We start from the raw sequence: 20,854 nt of genomic DNA, 5'->3' as shown, positions 1-20,854 counted from the left end.
CTAATTTACAGGTCAAGCTCTATTTTTTTGCCTTGAACCTCTAGATCTTTCATTATCATGTCTCCTATATTTCCTGGTAACTTAGAAAGAAAAGCAATCTTCTGGGTATGATCATTAAAAAGATTAGCTTTATATATCTTACCCATGTATTCAGATCCAAACTGATCTAAATCTTTCAGATCGATTAACTGCATGCGGGTCAGATCTGTGATGATTGTCTTTTTCTCATCTTGTGGTTCGGGAACAAATTGAGTTAACAATAAAACTTCTAATGTAGCTAAGCCTAAAGCTGCCACATTGTTTCTTTCTTCTTGAGAAGCGCCCATCCACCAATCCCAAACAATTCCAGCCATACGTTTCTCCGCCAGCAAGAAAATGGAAAAATTATCCAATTTTGACACAACTTGCATTTGATATAAAGCGCCTATCCAAATACGGATAGATTCTGCTGGATTAGATGACTTATCTAAATCTAGAACATATCCAGAGGAATTAGTATGAAAGAGATCTTCTTCGACTCTTGGATATTTAGGTTCTTTATGCAGATTTGCTTTCTGCAGGGATGGCATAATAAACGATGGAAATAAAGTTGCAGCATTTTCTATAGTAGCCAATTCACCTTTGTTCTTATATAAACTTGAAAATTTTGGAATTGCAGTTTTAGTACTTAATTGGCTATTACTAGATTCAGCAAAATCAGCTGCTTCTTCTTGGGAATCACTGGTTTCCCATTTAGGAGGAATTTCCATTGTTTTCACAAACTTTGGAGGCTGTTCTTCTCGTTTCTTTTTCTGTCTTCTTCTTTTCTCTTTCTCTTCTCTTCGCTGCTGTTTAGCGGATTGTTCATCATGAAGAAGTTTAAGATTGGCTAAAATCAAATCACTTTGAGAACCCAAATCATCTAAAACATCTTCAGCATGTGCACACCATGTGGTTAAGTAATTCCCAATCTGATAAGTTTGATCTAAATCATTTGTATTTTGGGAATTGTGTTCTATCAACGGAGCACAATTTGCTCTGGTAGGTGGCTGACGAGAAGAGGAGGAAGTAGTACAGAACTTTGTTCTAGGAGGCCATTTGCCACCTTTCACAAATCTATGATTGGCATATTGCCATTCTTCAACTGGAGCAAAAGAAGTACGCATACGATGCATTTTATTTACAGTGGGTAGAAATGGTTTATACTCAGGTATATACAACTCATTAGGTGAGAGAGACGGTTCACCTAAACATTCTTCTTCTGGAATAGTAGCAGGAACTTGACTACTTGAAGGAACTTCATTTGGAATGATAGGAAACACATATCTCTTTGGCTTAGAGACAGGTCGAGGAATTACTGGTCTTGGAGGAATCAGCTTTACTTGTCCATTATCAATAGTTACTCTTTTCATTTTTGATTGAGGTTGCTTAGTATCAACTATTGATTTATATTGGAAGTACCAGTTTCCAGGTAACTCAGTAGGGTCATACAGAACACCTTCAACTTGAGCATTAGACAAACCAACAGTAACACAATCCTTTAATACAGGCTGTTTAAGTTTAGGATGTGCAGTATTAGTCAATTGGAAAGAAGCTTGTCCAATTATAGACAGGTATTCACTTTCTTCAGCCATGGTTAACCCTTGAACCCCAGATAACAATTTCCAACAATCTTTAAGATGGACATCATTCAAACTAATAGCATAGTTTGGATATATTGTTCCATATTGACAACCAGTAGCAAGGTTTCCTTGAATAGTACCAATCCTAGTATGCTCATAATTTTGATGACGGGTATCAAATAGTTCAACAATACAGGGAGTATTAATTCCATGACGAAACAGTGGAGCTAATCCAATCCTTATCCCCCCAAAATGAAGATAGAAATATTTTCCATCTTTAACATACTGCCGAAATTTCTTAATTTCATCATCAGAGAATAAATTCAAAGCAAGGATTTGCACAGAAGGTCCAGATATCTTTATGGTGATTTCTACCTCTTTCAGAAAGTTTTTCTTCTTGAACAGGAAAGTCATGGGTAGCTTATAAATATCAGTAGAATTTAAAGCAGGAGGAGTCCAATGTTCAGGGTCTTCAACTAATTCATGATTTTCATTTTCAACAGACTCGGACTCAGACGATCGTGACGAGACTTCAGTAATGACTTTTCTGTCTATGGATGAGAATGATCGCAACAGATTGGCCATATTTAATCTATAACAGAAATAGACTAATGAAAGCTTTTATCTACTCAGTCCAATGATCAACAGAGTGACCTTTCAAAAGCTAGCTGGCGTTCAATAGAATTTTGTCTACAGATTAGTGAGTTAGGATCTAGAACAGGGCTCTGATACCAAAATAATGGATGGTCTTAGAACTTACTTGGAACACTTGAAGCGAACGCCTTCTGCGAATCTTTTCAACACATCAACCAGAGATTTGCACGGACTAACGCGAACTCCTGTCGCTTCTCCAACGCGCCTTACTATCTCTCAAACGATGCTCTTAAAAAAGAACAGTCCTCAGACTGGCGGCCCAGCAGGCTTCAATATTATTCAAAGTAAAGATTACACACCATAGAAACTCAGAGATATGAGCTCTGATTACACACACACACTCACAAACTCACTATGCACTCACAACTCACGATGATCATTTACAATGAGAGTTCCCTCTTAAATAACCTAAAAATCGAATCTAGCTGACCTAAGACATGACATAAAAATAGAAATAATTGAGGGTCCTGTCAGTATCTTTATTCCACTGACGGTGTCTACTCAACTTTTCTTTTTTACAAAGATTCGAGTCACAACATGTAACCAACAGTGTCACATTGCTGACAAAAGATTCTTTCTTATCTTTACCAAGAGCCTTTCGGACTTCGGTCACTATCATATCCCGTTTCGGAATCGGATGGAGTCTTTGTTCTATCCCAATGGTACGTCAGATGAGAAAAAGTGTCTTGAGGATCTTTCCAAGAAGATGTAAGCCATGATAGATATTCTTTTTCCCAAGTGGGGTCATGTTGTTGCTGAGCATCTTGATATACATCCACATACACCGTTTCTTTTTCGCTATCGACTTTAGCTTTTCCTTTTGGATCGTGGATTGTAATGGAGGAATCTTCCTTTTGAGGAGCATGTGAACTCTGACCTGTATCATAGGTAAATCTGATCGAATCTGCAGATTTCTTTAAACTTTTTGATGGAAAGAGATAATCATCTTTATTCCATCGATTTACATATGCAAAGGGGTCTATTTCAATTCCAAGGAAATTATCCTTCTTGCTATTTCTAAAATCTGGCAAAGACTGTACAGCCAGTTCAACCCCATCTAATAATTCCCACTTAAAAATCTGAAACATACTTACAGACTGTTCAATGCTGGATTGAACCCATAATTTACACTGATGACTAAGATTTCCTTGTTCTTGCCATCCTATTTCAAAAACCATTGAAGAACAGACACGATTAGATAGGAGTAAATTGATTAAACAAACCGCATCTTCAGACCATGAACAAGAGTATACATTAATAGTAATGACTGCCTTCTGGTTAACTATTAATCGAAATACGCTTGTTTTCCCTTGCAGAAGTTCTAGGGTTTTTATCAGTGATAGTTTCTCCGGTAGTTTTAAAGAATGAAAATCTTGAAGCCATAATGAAATCTTTTTAATCTGATCTGGATCTTCTGCTAATGTAGATTTCACAATACTATCCTTTCCATAAAGCTGTGCAAAAGGATTCGGTTCAATTGCATTACGGAATTCCATATTCTGATAATCCCAAGGTTCTGTAAATGTTCTTAAATACTGCAAGGTTCTCAATACACATTGAGAAGCTCTGACTTGAATTTTCTTTTGACACCTGCCATTTCTCATCTCCCAATCAGCAAAAGGTTGAAAGAACTCATATTGAGGAAAAGAGTCAGTATTTACAACAGCTTCTGTATTTTGCTGGAGATATGCTGCTTCAATTTCTTCAAACAAATCTGGAATTTTGAGGGATTTCAAAAAACGTTCAACTAAACCATTCAGATTTACTTCCGCCAGTTCTAACATTTTTGAAGAAATATATACAGAGATAGAAAACTCAATTGCACCAATAATCTGATAATAATTAAGAGTTTTCAAGACTTGAATCATCTCTGGAGTATAATGACTGAGCCAAGTGTCATCCATCTGTAAAAAATAGAGCTTGACCATAAATGTGTGTGCAATTCCTTCCATCTCTACTCTGTGTAAATAATGAATCATAGAACAAGATTACATATCGTATTTTTACATTGCTACCCTAAGAGATAATTATTTTAATTTTTTTCCTCGATGTGCACCCTCCTTTGAGTTAAAAATAATACTTTTACCCTTTGTAGAACATATACGTTAAAAATTGTAGGATGATGATTCTACACCTCCACCACATCGAGCGCAAGGGTATTATTATTGAACTAGGTGCATTACATCATTGAAAATTTTACCTCATGATTTATATTAACCTTTACTAGACTCCAAATAAAATTTTTGGAGGCATTTGGAACTTGTAACTATGTTTCTGATGGTAATTATACATACCATTGGACCATATTGTTATATTATGTGTTAAACTTATTATATCTTTCACTTCCTACGTGAGGCCACGAGACATAGTTTACATGGCCTATCCATCATGGTGGAAATTGGGTTGGCCATGTGATGGACCAATCGGGCACCGATCTAGATGTAATCATGTTGATCTAGTGGTTTAGATCATTTAGTAGGAAATTAGGGTTATTACTCCCCCCCACCCCTTTTCCCAAGTCAATTATGCCACTTACACTATTAGGTTTAAGTAGTTAGGAGATCTCCAAATTTGAAGAGAGATTTTCATTCCCTTTCCTAGTTTTTCTTCATCGATACCATTTAACTCCTTACAAAGATCCTTCCCTTAGATTTTATGATAATTTCGCCTTGTCACACTATATTTGTTTTTCATTAAGGTGGTTTTCTTATGGTGCCTCATTTACTCAGTGGTATAGTGAAGGAAAAGAAGCTTTTAGGTAACCACTACTCTTCAACATGCATAAGGTTGTTAAAATGATTGATTGAAATTCTAAACTATTCATGTTTTCTGAATGTTTTAATGTCTTGCTAAATTCTTATGGAGGTTTGATGTGATTTGAAGGGAATTTCAACCTTCCCTTATGAAATCAGGGTCTACCCATAATGAATGGTGGAATCCTTCTTATTTGCTCCTAAATTCTCTCCTTGAGATGACGTTTCATTTTTTGCTCCGAGTCTTAATCCCCTTATTCATTGCATGTAATTTAATTCAGGTAATTTTCATAGAATTATTTCTTCTCTCTTTTTTGTTTCTTTAATTACCTCTACGTTTGCCACTCAAATGCCCTGTGCATTTTATCATTTTAAGTTTATGAAACTCTTAATAACTTAATTGATATTCACAGCTCTGAGTAATTTTAAATAGTACTCTCCCCATATTACCAATTAGGCCACTGGGAGCAAGCACTTATAGGTAATTTCTGTTGTCACTCAGATTTTGGTATCTTGATTTTTCCTTCATTTTGGAATTTCTATGTGGAATTCTTCTTGGCCTTTTACTATTTTGATGATGACATTTTATTTTATTGTATTTTAAAATCCTTAACTCATTCCTACTCAATACCAATATTTTATCACAATTTTATTTTTAAAATGTTATTGTATAAGTAGGGTCATTGGTTACAACCTTCCTTTACCATAGTACTCACAATGTGCACCAAACCCTATTCTCACAACTCGTTGAAGTTTTAGTGAAATAGGTAAATCATTTTTAGCTAAAATTTAGGGTAAATTTCTTTTCATTTCTTGTTCATTTTCAGGGTTTCTAAAAATTATGTGAAGACTTCTCACTATTTTTCCTCTAATTTCTCCAAGTTAGCACTCATTCTATGATGGATTTTCAGGGAAAAAGCCTTAATCTCAAGAGTATTCCGGGTACTTTTTGTTAATTAAATCCCTACTACTAATGCAGTTTAAGCTTTGGTTCAAAAAAATTTGTGGCCCTTGGCGGCCATAGCCTCAGATGACAGTAATTTCCACCTTTGGGGTTTTTCTGAATTTTATACTAAGCTTTTTATTTTCTCAATAGTCTTAATGTATACAAACTATGTTTATGATAGGATTTAATACATGGAATAGACCCTCAAATTTACATATACATGTGCTTTTGTATTTTTATTATATAATTTTCTTTCTATCCTACACATTAGACTACCTATGCTACACTTTACTTGTGTATGCTAATAAAGAATCATGTTTGAAGCTAGTTACATCTAGGATTATTTAAAGTTAGCCAATCCCTTTTTCTAGGTTCTTGTTTCTTCTAAAATATGTGAATGAAATACTTTTCCTCATCGACAAGAAATGTGATTTTATGTACCTTGAAGGTCACTTTCCATTTTTAGACTTCTCAGTACAAAGAGTGAAATTTATTGGGTTGTATCTTCCAAACTTGTATTTGAGGATTATAATTTTTGTTCATGTTTATCGTCTTAGTTGTTTCTTTAGGAAAAATACCTATTATTGTTTTTATGTATGTAATATTTCTTCCATCATAAAGAGTTATAAACCATGTGCCTTATTATTCATTAAGGTATTCCTTCAACATTCATACTCAATGTATCTTTCCTGACTAACTATTTTTTTTCTTAGCACCTTTGAACACAAAAAATTGAACTTTATGGGTATTTTTGGTACATATAGCTTAGTTAATGTTTTCAAGTCCAATGGCTTTCTGCCACAATTCTTCATGAATTTCCATGCTAAAGTGAAAATTGCATTTTTCAATGATTGGACAAATAATATTATCTTACAAAAGCCTACGACTTTTCTAAACTCACTTATAATTCCCAGTAGACAATCACTCAGAGATAATTATTTTTCTTGTTTGCAGAATATGTAACACAAGATCACTCAGAGGTAGTTATTTTTCTTTCTTTCAGAATATGTAACACAAGGAATTATTTATATAAAGAATTCAATTTCTTTCATAACCTATTACATATCCAATTATTTATTGATGTAACTTATACATACATGCATATCCCATTAAAACAAGAAGCATTCTTGAAATATTTTTACAATCTCTCTCTCTCTCTCAATTATCTAATTATTTGGAGGTATAACAATAGCATGCATGTTCATCTAAACCAGATGAATTGTTGTTATGGTATCTCCCCCAAAGCCTCAAGGTTATCCTCCTATCAAAAATCAAATTACTTTATATATATATTCTTCTTCCCTGAACCCTTGCAGGGTCCTCCTAATTCAGAGTCTAAATTTTTTCTCTGATATTTTATTTTATTAAGTACATTCTAAATGGGAAACTTCTTCTTTTATCTATTGTGTTTCTCTCCCATAATCCTATTTCGCTCCCATTGCATGACCTTTATATCGCATCAAGTTGTCTCTAGTGATTGTAAATCTTGTAAGAGATGTACGTTTAATATTGTGACAATCATCACTTGACAAATTGTCCCTTCTTAGACTATAATTGATTTAACTAATTTCTTTACATTAGGATAAGCATGACTAATCACATGGTAGCTCCTTTTACATTTTCAAATAAATAAGAAGTGAAATGAAACAATATTTCATGCAAAAAAATTTCTTAATAATTACATCTATAATTATGAATATTTAACATGATCTTATCCCCACTTCTTTTCATTTGATTTGAATATATGTAAACAATATAAACCCATAAATTTGGATAAGAAAATAATTTCATTAGGGCTATTACATTTTCCCTCCCCTTAAATGAACATCATCCTCAATGCTTCCTCTACATTTATCACTTCTGGAAAAGTGAAGGAAATTCTTCTTGCATTCCACTTTAACCTTGACAATGTCTCAATTGCAAAGTGAAGTTCTCCTCCTATGTAAACCTTACAGATATTCAATCTAGAACTCACCATTTTGATTCAACATATACCACATTCTAATAAAGAACATGAGTTGGATCATGAACATATTTCTTCAGAAGTGATACTTGAAAGAAATTACATGCATTTATGTGGGCTAGTTGTTCTAAATAGTAGGTCACTCATCCTATTCTAGCAAGTATTTCAAATAGTCCACAAAACTAAGGTGCTAGCATAGCCCAACTTCCCAATTTCAAGGTACTCTTCTTAATCTTGACTTTGATGTATACATGTTCTCCTTATTCGTAATATTTACAAGTCCTTTTCAAATACACATACTTTTTGAGTGCCTTGAGCTACATTTAAGTTCTATTTTACCCTTTTGACTATATGATCCATTTCCTACAAGAGATCAGATCCCAAAACTAGATTGTCTTCTAGTTTACTCCAATTCAATGGAGTGTGACATTTTCATCCATAAAGGACTTCAAAGGGACCCATTTTAAGAGATGCATAATAACTTTTGTTGTGATCAAACTCAAATAGATTTATATAATCTTCCCACTTTGTTAGTTTATGCCTCACATAGATATGAAGTGTGTCTTTAAGAATCTGATTAGTTCTCTTAATTTTCTATCTATTTTAGGATGGTAAGTAATGCTGAAATTCAATTGTGTACCCATTCCTACAAAAATTTCTTTCCAAAAACTAAAGATACAATTTAGATCTCCATTAGATATAATAGTTTTAGTTATTTCGTGCGATTTAAAATTTCTTTCATGAATAGTTTAGCCACATGAAGAACTTTATATGTTCATTCAACTAGTATAAATTGTGCATCTTTAGTTAAGTTATCCACTACAACCATGATAGAAGCATATTTTGTGCTAGTTTTAGGCATCCCCATAATAAAATACAAGGGGATAAACTCCCATTTCCATTCCAAAATGGGCAAGTGTCTCAATAATATATTGTGATGTTGATGTTCTACTTTTTCCTTTTGACATTCTTGACACCTTGCTAGGTATTCAACTACCTTTCCTTTCATTCTAGGCCAAAATAATTCTTTCCTAAGTGTTGTAATAATATTATGGTAATCGTGATGAGCTTAAAAAGGTTTTTTTGTTATACTCATCCAGTATTAATTGCTTAAGTTTAGGCACATTATGAATGTAATTTTTTTTATGGAATCTAATAAATCATCTGTATTCAATGCATATTATGATGTTTTTGTTTAACGAACACCCTTTAATGGTTTTTCCTATATTTGATTATAAATATAATCCTCTATGGGTGTTGTTTTAATTTGTTAAATAAAATATGTTTTAGATTTACATACATAAATTCCACAAACATTTTTTACAATCCTGCTAAGTGTATTTTCCACTTTATTCTCCTTTCCTTTAATATGTTTGATATGAAAATTAAACTCACTTAGAAAATCCATCCATCTAGTTTGTCTAACATTTAAATAGGGTTGGCTAAAAAAGTAATTTAAGTTGATATGATTATTAAGTAGTATAAAATTCTTCCCTAATAGGTAATGACACAACACCTTTAATACATGTATTACAATAACCAATTCCAAATCATACACTACAGTTCTTTTCATGATCTTGCAACTTCCTAGAGTCATAAGATATTACATGACCATCACCAAAGTTAATGGATCTTTTAGAGGTGGTTAAGCACATGTCACAAACAACATAGAGAGAAATGTATTATCTAATGCCCAATAGTTAGTATATGCTTCAGTTATTCAAAACATTCTTGGCACCACTAAGTCCACTCAAAGTTGACTCGTTTTTTCCATAAATAGGCTATGGGGTAGATTAATTTAGAAAATCCTTCATCAAACCTACATTAATATCCCATAATACGGATGAATGACTTGGAATATACTATATCCTTAGTGACAATCATATTTAGGATTTCTTTGACATTTTCAAGGTTTATTGCAATTCCTTCCTCGGAAATTAGACGTCCCAAGTACTTAATCTAGTCCTAGTAGAACTCACACTTACTGAACTTGGTGTAAACTTGACACTCTCTTAGCATTTTAAATACTATTCTTAGGTTTTTTTATGTCCTTGAGGTGTCTTAGAAAAATTCAAAATTTTATCAATAAGAATTATAACAAATTTATCTAGATATTTGTTGAAAGAACTATTCACTAGACACACAAAGTAGCTAGATTGTTTGTGACACCAAACAGAAACAAAATAAACTCATTATGTCTATATCTTGCTCAAATGAAAGTTTTATTTATTTCGTCATCATTAATTCTCAATTGATAATAATCATATCTTAAATCTATTTTAGAAAAGACATTGGATCCTATCACTTGATTAAAAGATCAACAATCCTCATTGATGAGTATTTATCTTTTATGGTCAACTTGTTTAGTTGCCTATAATCAATAGATATTCAAAATGTACCATATTTCTCTTTCATAAAAAATACGGGTGCTTCCCATGGTGAAACACTTGGTCTAATATATTTGTTATCCAACAATTCTTGTAGTTGTATTTTCAGTTCCATTAACTCTATTACATTGATTCTGTAGGGTGCCTTAGATACCATTGCGACTCCAGGTAGAAACTCTATAGTGAAATCAATGCCCCTTTTAACTGGTAATGTAATAATTTCATTTATAAACACATGCTTAAAATCCCATACTACCTCTAGGTCATAGAAGTTCTTACTTTACTATCTTGTGAAACATCCTCTACCTGTACAAAAAAAAATAATCTAAACCCTTTCTTAGCACATCTTTTCAATTGTAAACCTGATATTCACCCAGTAATAATTGGTATTAGTATACCGTTAGTAATATATACGTCCCGATAGTCGATCGTACAGGTCACAATCTTGTCTAAACAATTAACAATTTATTTGTGCTTCTCTAACTTAACCATCCCCACTAATGCATCATAATATCCTAAGGGTAAAAAATTAAGTAAAAATTTAGGCTTACAATTGTTTTATATCCATTTAAATCAATGGAAATGTCTTTAATCCAACTGGTAACTTTCCTTTTATTACTAGTGCCTTGTTGGACCAACCAATAATTTCTATAGTTTTCTATATTTAATTTACACATGTCCACTATTTGTGGATTAATATAACTGAAACTGGCTCATAGACCTATTATAATAGACACGGGTTGGTCTAGGTGTTTGGAACAGGATCCCCTAAGGACAGTTTTGGGGCTAGAAGCCCATGTTTTGGGTCGAATTTTGCAATATAATAGTAAAGTCTCTGTATTTTGTGGTCGTAAAGCTCGAAGGTGTCATGAGTCATAAAGGGTTGTCCACCCTTATTTTTGTAAAGTAAAGTTGGCTGTAAAAGATCTACCCATGGTCCACAGACCATGGCATTATATAAAAAGAGCTATGCTCTAAGTATTTTTAGAGTCATGCCATGGAGTAAGATAGCCATAGTTCTTAGGTAAGAAGTCTAAGTTTTATGCCATAGTATAGGTAGAGGCTCTGTAGCTAATTGCACAGAGGCCTAGGGTGGAAGTTTGTGGCTAAGTATACGGACCCCTACAACTGTGTGCGCGAGGTGGATAGAGTCTGTAATCACTTGAAGATATTAATAAAGAGAAGTATTTTGCAAATTCTGTGTCTTTGTTCCAGTTAATGCATCTTGTTGTATTGTGTATGAAAATCATTTATAATGCATATATGATGTGCAAATGTATGTAAATACAGTGGTTAAGTGAATGCAAGTAAGAACATCTGCTTACGTGGTGCTAACTATGATTGTTTAATAAGATAAGTAAGACACTTAGACTAGTTTGGGAATTTACATGGTATGCTACCCTAGCACTGCAAAAGTACCTGAGCCATAGGTTAGGGTTGCATAAAGATTAATCGTACCTTTTCACGGGCGTATTGAAGGGTGGAATAGAGGTCTAGTCTGGCAAGCCCTAAAACTAAGTGACCTTCATGAATGTAGGAATAGAAGGAATAATCTGACATCACGACCATCTCAGGGTGTGGAAACTTGGTTCCAGCATCCCCCAATACTAAATCGGGTTAGATTTCAGTTTATGCTCTGTGGACTGATGCCGAAAGGTCCAATCGTGTAAGGATTTGTTTGCCTAACTAATGTTGAACCTGGGTTAGGCCCCAACAAGGCAATAAATGGTTCCGTTGCTGGGACAGGAATCTGCATAAGAGATGTGTGATGTCGTATCACTAGAATCCAACTAAGAAAGAGATTGGAGACTGGTGGGATAGGAAGATCCACAAATTCACAGCGCAGGAGAACAGAAAGATGTGACTACCAAAGGAACAATGGCTGGACAGGTACCTATATAGAGAGATCCATGAGATATTTTTCTGCTCCTTTCCAGTTCAGATATATGAGTGGATCGTGAAGCTAGAAGATAGCCAAGGAAGGTGGAGACTTGATGGTCGTATTGTTTGGACCTTGGATCTGATACAGATATTGGAAGCATTTCAGGATAAGATTGCCCACATTGTCGATCATTGGCTCGATTGTGTCATAGGAGGATTTGTAACTTAATTCATGGTCGATAGCTTCATCAGCTATAGTGATGCTCAGCAACACTTTTTCAAAAGGACCGTGAAGTAGGTACATGAAATCTTTGAATACCTAGATTAAAATGTTATTGTGCGAAAAGTGGGTTATGAAGCTTCCTTGATGTTTGGAGCTACGTGAAGCGGAAAAAATCACAGCAAAGAAGGAAGAAAGGGCCTTGAATATAGTCCATTGATTTCACCTCCGCAAGTTGATGAAGAGGGAGTAGCGCAAGCTTCTCCATGAAGTGCTATTCAGTTAATAAGACAAGGATTTCCATGACTTTAGCCTCCACCCACACGACCACCAACTTCACAACCGTCACCAACAACTTCACCCATACCACCTCCGCCTCCACCACATTTCAGTATGGCAAAATCAGTGAAACTACCTTTGTTGAAAGGCTTGGGAAACGAGGACGTGGATTAGTTTGGTTTGTTTTGGAAGTCCTATGGGAGGCTCAGGTTGTTATAGATGATCACATGAAGAAGGAAACACTGGTTAGTGCTCTGCAGGATCGCGTGCTAACCTAGAACATCAAGTACTCTAATGATAACATGAATGTTGGAGTGGTATACATCCAGACTGCGCTGAAAAAAGAATTTAGTAGGCCTAAATCTGAAGCACAGTCTATTATGGGGTTCAAAGAAATCACGATGCAACCAGGTGAGACACCTTGGGAACTAGATCAGAGGTTGAAGTGTAAAATCTGTGAAGCTAATATGAACTTAACAGATGCACAACACCATGAGTGGTTTATGGCTTCACTCCTGCCACACCTAAGGGTTGCACTATCACAACGGAAGATAATGAGTTAGGCAGAGGCCTTGGATATTGCAATGAGACTGCATGAAAAACCAATGCAAGATCCAAATATGGGGGTTCAGCAAATCCATGTGCAACTGAAAAATCTTTGCCTCGAGATGCAAAGTTTAAAGCAAGACAAAACGGTTCAACCAGAGGTGTGCGAAGAGGTATGGTGCTTGAAATGCAAGGGTCAGGGGCATGACAAAGACCATTGCCTAGTCTTTGTGAACTACATTTCAGGAGGGAGACTGATGCCTTTGAGGCTAGAAGCTCAATTAGGACCAAGTGTGAGGCCTGCATTGTGATTTGTTATACATCAGGTAGTAGGAAAACATGCCACAGATAGCTCTCATTTGCTGCAGAATTTTGTACAGACACTGCAACAAATATTCTATAAATTTTGTAGGTCGGTAGGGCATGATGAGTGTAATTGTAAAAGTTATGAATTGATGATGGATAGAACTCCCACCTATAGGGTTCAGGTAGAAATGCAGCCCCCTGACCAGAGTGTGGGAATGGCATGGAGAGGCTTTCATGGGCCCAAATGAGACAGACGCAGAGGAGGACCTGGCAGAGGTTGGGGACAGCTGATCTTCTACATTTGCAAAGGACCAGGACACTATGCCCATGATTACACTAACCCAACACGTCCGTCATGCAAGTATTGCACTGTGTTTGATGATGAAATGGAAGAGTGTCCTACGTTGATAGTAAGGATACATGACAAAGGGGGGCTATGACCTCAACCAACTCAAAACCTATAGATGATGAGTTCTGAGCCATGTGAAGAGGATCTGAACATCAATATAGTGCTCCGAAGTGGAATCACAACAAGAGATGATAAGGGGAAATATCCAAAGAGAGTACATGGGTTCACGAAACTCTAGAGAAGGAGGCTAAGTTCAATTTGGAGTGCACACATGAAACATTCATGGAAGAAAAGAAGAACTTCGCTAAGGCCTCCACCTCGAGAAGCAAGGATAAGCCTGACCAGGAGATGGACCCTTTTATGCTTACAACCTTCCTGGAGACCTCCATGAAGTTACTGCATGATAGCAAGGCTATGAAGGTGTTATAGGATCTCATAAATAGATGGGCCAAAAGCTCTATAGGTGAGCCACACATAGTACAAAAGATTGGTAAGCATAAAACAAGGACATGACAGGAGATGAGGCTGACCACATAGATAGGAGCGTATGATTGGACCTGGGGTCGGATGCGAATGTCCTGCTGAAGCATACATGGGAATGGATGGGGAGACCCGTGCTACAGTGGTCTCCGATTCAGTTAAGGATGGCGAATCAAGAGAATATCATCCCCATGGTGTGGCTATAGGGGGTGACTATAGATATTGAAGGTGTGAGCGTGCTGATTGACTTTTAAGTAATAGAAATTATGGATGATAGCAACCCCTATCCAGTGCTCCTGGGAATTGATTGGGATAATGATATGAATGGGGTATTCAATCTAAAGAAGCAAAAGATGATATTTGAGAAGAAATCACTCCATGTAATGGTACCCCTACATCCTATTGAAGGATCGTGCTATACTAAACCAGTCCGTGATTATAAGAGTGATGATCAGCTGGACTATATCTATAAGATAATAGTGTGAGACCAATATTTGGTCAATCCATCAACGCATGGATGAATTACATGGGATCGCTAGAGTTCCTACACCTTAGACTTTGATGAAGAATTAGAATGCTGGAAAAATCGGTTACATGAAGTAACTACACTGAGCTGTAACATGATGACCTAGTCGTGGCACTGTGTGTCATTGGAGGTAAGAAATTTGCCACTTATGATGGTTTGAATGATGTAGATATCTTTTTAGATGTGTTTGAGAGGGAGGTACTAGAAAAGTAGCACTTCCAAGCATTAGACTAGGCACAGCGCACTACACATGCAAGATGGTGGGGTACGCATAAGGGAAGCTTTGATGATTGGCGCGAATGTAGGAGGATGATGACAACATGCTTTGGGAAGCCGAAGGTACAAATACTGGACAAGTATGATGGGTAGGATGATCTGCGCGTGCACTTGGCCAAATGGGCTCAGGCTTGTGGAGAGAAGCCCCAACCTGAATGGGTGCACTTATTCTGTCATACCCTGGATGCCATCCTGATGAACTGGTACATAGAAATAGAGCTTTTTCATGGTATAGGTGAATGGGATATTCTGCGTGAAGGATTAATAATGACATTCGGTTTTGAAGCCAGGTTTTGAAGTCAGGTTTGACTGTACAAGAGGTGAAAGTAACAATATTTAGGATACCACAGGATCCTTTAGACCTGGTTCAGCCTAAGTGGGCTACTCAACTGAGTCATGTAGTGGAATGCTATAATGTGAATGCTAAATAAGAAGATGAGGATCCATGAAAGATTAAAATCCCTAAAACAGAAGACCACCGTGAGGTTGAATGACCACAGATTGATAATCCTGATATAACCGCACCACTGTAAATGAAACAAGTAAACGTTGGTATAGAGGCAGAGCCCAAATACGCGAAGATTTGAGCTTACTCGGATGAGACGACGATGGATAAGGTTGCTGAATTACTCCGTGAATACTAGGATTTGTTCCCCACCAAGTTTACAGATCGAAAGGGGATAATCGGGGACCTGGGTGTTATGAAGATCACATTGACGCCCAACGTGAGGTTGGTTAAGCAAAGACCTTACCATCTCAATTTGAAGTATAGGGAGAAGGTCCGCTTAGAGCTAGACAAGATGCTCGTGGCAGGAATCATTGAGCCTATGGAGGAATCTGACTAGGTAAGCCCAATGGTGATACAAGAGAAGAAGCAGAAGGATGAAATAAGGATATGCATGGATCTCATAAAGTTGAATGACACTTGCGTACATGATCCTTTCCAAACTCCATTCACGGATGAAGTGTTGGACAATGTAGGTGGCTGGGAATCATATTCCTTCACCCATGGGTTCTCGGGGTACCATCAAATGAGAATTGCGCCGAAGGATAGGAGCAAGACGAGCTTCGCAACTGAGTGGGGGTGTTTCCAGTACAATGTAATGCCATTTGGATTGAAGAATGTGCCTGTGATTTTGTCACATGTAGTCGTTGTTTCATTCAAGGAATTTATTCATAAGTTCCTCGAGGTATACTTTGATGACTGGACTGTGTTTAGACTGATCAAATTCCATGTCGCCAGTTTACGCCTGATGCTAGATACTTGTCGAAGATACCAAATCATGGTCAATCTGAAGAAGTGTCCATTTTGTGTTCCTTTTGGGACCCTGCTAGGTCATGTGGTTTGCATATAGGGACTGATGGTAGATCTCGTGAAGGTCACAGTGATACTGAACTTGGAAGCACCAAGGAGTGTGAAACAACTGTGCACTACCCTAGGACACATAGGCTATTACCGAAAGTGCATCAGAGGCTATGCCCAGATTGACGTGCCTATGGAGAAGTTATTGAAGAAGGATGTCACATTCTGTTGGAATGAGGACTGTAAGAAGAGCTTGGATGTATTGAAAGAAAAGATGGTCACCACGATGATTTTAGTCTTCCCTGATTGGAAGAAGGAGTGTCATGTACATGTCAATGCGTTGTGAATGGCGCTGGGAGAACTACTAACACAGGCTAGCGGAGGAGACTTGGACCATCCTATAGTGTCATAAGGAGGAGATTATCCAAGGCAGAGAACAATTATTCAGCCACCGAGCTCAAAGGGTTAGCTATGGTATACGCGGTCCAGAAGTTTTGACACTACTTATTGGGTGGTCATTTTAAGAAGTATACAGATCACTCTGTGCTGAAGTACCTAGTCAATAAGCCTGTGTTGGGGGGGTAGAATCTAGAGGTGGTTGTAATTGTTCTAGGAGTATGATTTTGAACTTATTGTGAAGCGTAGATGACTGAATGTGGGACCAAACCATCTGTCGCACATCAAAACAGGGGAAGAGCCCACTAATTTGGAAGAAGGATTGCCTGACACGCAACTATTTGTAGTGCGCATCGCGGATGGTCATTTTGAGGATATAATACACTTCCTGACGATAGGAACTGCCCTGGAGGGATACACTACCCAGTGGAAGAAGGAGTTAATGATGTGCACGACAAATTTTTCTGTCATTGCTGGGCATTTGTACAAAATGGGGTCTGATGAGATATTGCAATGGTATGTACGCGAGTTTGAAAGAAACAACATCCTTGCGGATGCTCATGGGGGTGCTGCAGGAGGACATTATGCAAGAAGAGCGACCACACATAAGATTCTACATGCAGGGTTGTGGTGGCCAACCCTCCTTCAGGATTCAAAAGTGTATTGAAATGCATGTGATGTGTGTCAAAGGACTGATAGGCCATCGTGGAGGGATGAGATGCCTCTGAATCCACAGATGACATTACAACCCTTTGAGAAATGGGTGATATATTTTTTGGGACCCATTCAGCCCGAAGGAAAAAGGGGAGTGAGGTACATTATCACCGCAATGTAGTATTTGACTCATTGGGTAGAACCACAGCCTGTGAAGGATTGCACGGGCATGACTACTGCAAAGTTCCTCTTTGAGTATGCACTGACACGATTTGGGTGTCAAAAGATTTTGATGAGTGATCATGGTATGCACTTTCTGAATGAGACGATCAGCGTGCTAATGGAGGAATTTGAGGTATATCACCAAAAGAGCACACCTTATCACCCGCAGCCTAATGGGACGGTGAAAGGATTCAATAAAGTGCTAGAGAATGCATTAACCAAGGTTTTCAATGCTTAGGGAAGTGATTGGGACCTATGCATACTTGCAATACTATGGGCTTATCAAATGACATGCAAGAAGTTGACTAGACAAACACCATTTAGGCTTGTTTATGGTGTTGAAGCGGTAATTCCTATGGAATATATTGTGCCTAGTCTGCGCATAGCGACACTCCCAGGTATGATGGATCATAGAGCCCTGGAGGAAAGGCTTACACAGCTAGATGAGCTTGAGGAAGAGAGATTTCTAGCTGGATTTCACCAACAAGTCCAAAAGCAGCGCAACAAAGCCTGGCATGATCGACACATGAAGATATGCACCATTAAGGTAAATGACATGGTTTTTTTATATGATAGAAAGATTGATAAATCTCCAGGGAAATTCAAAATGCACTGGTTAGGTCCCTATGTCATTAAGGAGATTACTGATGGAGGAGTGGTGCAGCTAGTCAAATTGAATAGAGAACCCTTCCCAGGAAAGGTGAATGGCAGTCGCTTGAAGCCATACAATGGTGGTCTGACCATGTGAGTAAATGAAGGTAGCATAGTCTTAGCGCTCTAGGTAGCTAAAAGGAGGTGCGGGACTATAAAATACACTGCCTAGTTTGGGAAGCTGCCCAATTGGAGGATTGTGCAAAGCAAGGAAGTTTCATAGGGTGCTATGCTACCCAACATGAAATCGCATAGGTCAACCAGAAAGTGACCGTTAAAGTCACTATTCATGATTTGGCGGTAGAAATGCGGCCAAATGGAGCAGGCGACTAACATTTAAGATGAAATTTATGTGTCAGATCCTTGAAGATTTGCTGCCACTCTGGCATTAATGAACCAAATTTGGGGGAAACGGTTGGATTTGAATTCAAAATGCCTTATAAATTACAAGTGGATGTCTAGTGAAAAACACTTGGCATTTTGAGATTTGAGTTGCTGAGCTCTTAGGCACACATGAACCAAGAATTATTTGAGGCTTTGAAAGACACTCCATCATTTACAAACTTAGCAGAGACGTCACAAGCACTATTGGAAAAGATTATGTCGACACCTACAAAAGCTATAGACACCGAAGTAGAGGATTTGGTGCTGGAAGTTGAGATGAAGGCATAAGTCACTACTCCCGAGGTTGTTGAGGTACTAGCCAAAGTCTGTAAATCATTGAGAACGTTGAGACCAAAGCTGACCCCAACCAAGGAGACCACCAAGGATAAAAGGGCAAGTATCCTACCATACCGATGGGCACATCACCAAGGATAAACCCACTGAAACCCACTGCACAAGAGAAAGGCAAGGCCATAAATTTGGAACTGGAGGAGGAAGACATTGAAGACATACTGATGGACAATGAGTATTTGGGAGTTGAAGTGGAGGAGATTGAAGCCCAGGGTGCAGACCCTATTACTCGGTCGCCTGAGCATGTCCCTCTGTGTAAGGCCAAGATCAAGGTGCCGAAACACATTGATGAGAGCAAGACCCTGTTGCAAACCCCTCTATTGTCATATGAGATTGTTTTCATTTGACCATGCTTGGTGTGGGTGACACTACTAAAACTTAAGGACTGGGACTTGTCAAATCACGATAAGTTCCCACACCTGGTGACCGAGTAGCAGATGCACCACATCATTCATACAAATACTAGAATGACTACATTGGAGCCATGGAGGTGGCTTAAAGTAGTAGACACGGCATGGTTTCTCAACTAGCTTTGGGTGACGCACTACAACTGCACTTCGGTGACAGTATTGGTCATCAAGAAGCTATTGCGCTTGGTGAATGATGGGTGTTTGTGGCTGGAGGAGACAATACCCATCAGAGATATATTGATTCACTAGACAACGGACTTGCCTTACACAAGAGAGAATTTGGCCATGATATTTAGTGGAAAAGGTGGTGAGCAGGCCCTTGCAGAGTTCATGAAAGAAAATTTTAAACTGGTGAAGTAGCCGCGTAGATATTTTATATCTAGCATTTGTGTTCCTACTGTAAAGGTAGCCACGCAGGTTCTAGCAAGGAAAGTGATGAGGAAGTGTCATGATGATGATGTGTCGGTGCCTTTCATTGTGTTAATAGCCCGACGCACTGAAGGAGTCTAGTTCAATTGGTCAGACTACCTTCACGGTGAGCTCCTATCGAACTATTGTAAAGCACAAGAGCTCAACAAGACGTTCAACTATGCGTGGCTCTTGTTGTCAATTGTTCTGGTAGCGTGAGAGCTACCAGATGATAGCTAGTTCCCCTCGATCATGCCATACCTCCTAGAAGTAGCAAAGTATGCTTCGCTATGGGCGACCAAGGACATGAAGCGAGTGAAGGAAGACAAGATCTTTTGGATCTTGATGGAGATGAACATCCACATGGCCATGAATCAAAAACTGTGATTATCACCATTGATGGGGTACTTGATCAATGGTCGACAGAGTGGTGCACTACAACAGGCTTGGTGGTGGGAGGAAGCAAGTCTGTTGTGCAATGAAAGAAGGAGAAGTACAAGCTTAAGATGACAGAGCGGGCCAAGAAGAGGAAAATAGAGGTCGTTGATAAGCCATAGGTGTAGTGCGAGGCCGTGGCGTAGAGAGTGAAGCCAATAGGTGGGATAGAGTGAGGCTCTGACAAAGGCACGAGGTGCCTTCACTTGAGACAGAGGAGGAGATAGAAGAACAACACTGCACAGACCATCAGGATATGTCCACCTGCATCAAGTGCCCAAGGGAGTAGGAGAAAGGAGGGTCCAGGAAGAAACCAAAGGCTACCAAGACATCACTGGACCCTATCACATTAACATAGGGTGATCTACATGGCATCAGTGACACGGTGCGAGATGTCACTATGGAGGCCCTATAACAATTTGAGTAGCAGAAACAAATAATATTTGGGGCTATCTAGATAGGTTTGCAGGATC

This window comes from Pinus tabuliformis, chromosome 2_1 (assembly GCF_031772625.1).
Source record: "Pinus tabuliformis cultivar Carrire ecotype Pingquan chromosome 2_1, CPIR1, whole genome shotgun sequence".
NCBI classification, from domain to species: Eukaryota; Viridiplantae; Streptophyta; class Pinopsida; order Pinales; family Pinaceae; genus Pinus; species Pinus tabuliformis.
This window is presented reverse-complemented; position numbering follows the sequence as displayed.